Source organism: Mustela nivalis, assembly GCF_964662115.1.
Source record: "Mustela nivalis genome assembly, chromosome: X".
Lineage (NCBI taxonomy): Eukaryota > Metazoa > Chordata > Mammalia > Carnivora > Mustelidae > Mustela > Mustela nivalis.
Window position 1 is genome coordinate 117226477 of NC_139040.1, and position 3076 is coordinate 117229552.

The 3076-nt window shown below is 41.0% G+C and overlaps 1 pseudogene across 1 annotated transcript; it reads right to left on the reverse strand.

The window, feature by feature from the left end:
* Window positions 1-2307: 2307 nt before the first annotated feature.
* Window positions 2308-2500, reverse strand: LOC309855944 (annotated as a pseudogene). Its single transcript has one exon. The product of its transcript is annotated as an uncharacterized misc_RNA (transcript).
* Window positions 2501-3076: the final 576 nt, after the last annotated feature.

A 3076-nucleotide genomic window follows, 5' to 3' on the forward strand; every position in this document is an offset into this window, starting at 1 on the left:
TGGGAATGCAAGCTGGTGTAGCCACTCTCTAAAACAGTAGGGGGCTTCTTCAAAAACTTGAAAATAGAGCTAAACTTTGATCCAGCAACCACACTACTGGGTATTTACCCTAAAGATACAAATGTAGTGATCTGAAGGGGCACGTGCATCCAAATGTTTATAGCAGCAATGTCTACATAGCCAAACCATGGAAAGAGCCTAAATGTTTATCAACAGATGAATGGACAAAGAAGATGTGCAAAATATATACAATAGAATACTATGCAGCCATCAAAAAACCCAAAATCTTACTATCTGTAACGACATGGATGGAACTAGAGGGTATTATGTTGTGCAAAATAAGTCAATCAGAGAAGGACAATTATATTGTCTCTGAAATGAGGAATTTGAGAGGCAGTGGAGGGGTCGTGGGGGAAGGGAGGGGAAGAAATGAAACAAGATGGGATCGGGGAGTGAGACAAACCATAAAAGACTTTTAATCTCAGGAAACAAACTGAGGGTTGCTGGGGGGTCAGGGCAGTGGGATAGGGAGGCTGGGTTATGGACATTGGGGAGGGTATGTGCTATGGTGAGTGCTATGAATTGTGTAATCCTGATGAGTCACAGAACTCTACCCCTGAAGCAAACAATACATTGTATGTTAGTAAAAAATCATTTGTGCTTTGAAGGACACTATTAAGAAATGAAAAGGCAATAAGCTGTATGTTCAAAATTTTTTTCAAATCATATATCTGAATAAAAAAACTTACTTAAGACATATTTTTAAAAACTCTTGTACCTTAATAATAAGAGACAAATAACCCCATCTAAAAATGAGCAAATAATGTAAATAGACATTTTTCCAATGAAGCTATACAAATGGCCAATAATCACATGGAAAAGTGCTCATCATCACTAACCATCAGAATGATATGAATTAAAACCACAATGAGATATCACTTCAGAAGCAAATAAGATGGTGAAGGAGTAGGGGAACCCTAAGCTTGCCTCATCTGTTGAATACAGATAGACAATTATCAAGTCATTCTTAACACCTAAGAAATCAATCAGTCCTCAGACTGAGAGAACAAAACTGCAAGTCTGAATGTAGAAAAGCTACCACCTTCTAGAAGATGGGAGGTGCAGAGTTGATTTGGGGGAGATAAGAACTATCTTTTCTTGTTCTCCAGTGCCTTGTCTGGCTACCTCTCATGCTTAGGCTCACCCAAGTTGAGAATGTCTCCCATTCTATGGAGTGCTCCTACTGCTGCTGGGAGAGTATGATGGGTTTCCAGTACCAATGCCATCAGTGCCATAACTACCAGCTCTGCCAAAACTCCTTTTGGCATGGCCATGCCAGCAGCCCTCACAGCAACCTATACCAGATGAAGGAGCACTCCTCTTGGAAATCCCCTGCAAAGAAGCTGAGCCAAGCAATTAGTAAATCTTTGGGATGCATACCCACCAGAGAAACCCCACATCCTGTTTTTCTTGAGCAACCAGAGAAACCACTTGACATTGCAAACATAGTTCCACCTTGCCCACTGGCTAAAATGAATGACAACATGGTGAGCCACACGTCCTCTGGAGTGCCAACCCCCACCAAGAACAACTGAAAGAATATGCTTGTGAGTGGTGCCTGGGGTGGAAGCTCTTCATTTGTGACAAGCAGTAAATATAGTCAAAGCAGATTAGGCACTTTTGAGATTTTTTAAAAATATTAAACAATATTTTGATGATCATGAAAAAAAGTCCTTACCATTGTTTTTAATCGCATTTAGTCACATAATTTATAGTAGCATAGGTTTATACAAGATGTTTAAGACTGGTTGCTAACTTAGTCTTATCTTATATTTTCTTTGAAAACGGAGAATAAGGGAGTTAGTTATGAGTTAGAGAATATTTCAGGATGACAAGTTTACTATAAACACAAAAGGTACACTGATAGCAATTCTACAAATAGCAACTATGAATATAACTTATTTAAGCCTATTGGTTCACAGTTTTAAAAGCACTATTTCTTTTAAGCACTATAAATGATTCGTGAAAGTCTACTGTGAACAATGATATATTCAGTCCACCTAGTTAGTGGGTGGAGAATAAATTTATATGATCATCCAACTCAGAGTCTGATTTGGGTTCAAAAATCAAACTGTGTTCCAAAACAGTCACAAGTGGCATAATCAGTTCCTCAGATAACACAGCTCCCGAAACTCTCATCCCCTTGGTGACCCTCCTTTTCTGCTTTGACTTACACATGCCTTTCTTTTAAAGAAGCAAAAAGTATAAAATTTCACCAAAATTCTTAAAATCACCGTTTATACAGCACTAAATGATGATAGCTTTGGCATCTGACATTACAGTTACTTTTGTTACAAATTCTTCATTCTGTGTCAAGGCGAGATGGGAAGAATAAGATTCCCAAAGGCAGAGTCTTGAGTTATGAAGTATCCAGATGAGTGTGCACGTGTGTGCGGCATAGCTGCCTTTTATTGGGCTGCAATATGCTGCTGCTCAGCATGATCCTGAGAGTCCTTAAGAAAGGGTCTCAAGATGCAGTGCTCACTCCAGGATGATTAGTTGAAGATTGGTTTTGCATTAGTAGAGCGGCAGACGAGAGGGAGCCCTGCTTAGGGAAACCACTGCAAGGTATTATAAGTGGGGAGGTACAAAATCTAAAGTTATAGAAGTCTGCCAACACCGTGGTCATGCCCAGCTTAAAGGTCCTCCATTGGGGAAGGGGGACAGAGATCTGGGAGTGGAAAGCATGATCTGAAGGTCCGTTGGGTCACAAGAATGAGTGCTGCCAATGTGCTGCACAGTTCCCAGGCATAGAGACAGGGACTCTAGCTGAGGGCAGCAAGCCTGGGTGCCGGCTCTACGCTCTGCCTTGCCATAAATTATGAGCCACTGTTGGGTTGTAGGACCATTTTCCTTGCACAGGTGGCAAACAGCAAAAGTGCAATGAGACCTTCCCCCAGGGGATCAGCACAGGCCCATACTGCTGGAGTCCCTAAAATGTGGAGTTTTAAAACCCAACCATGCACCTGAGATAAAACAGCTTGGGCATAGGCAAGGTGAAAAGAGGGATCTGAGA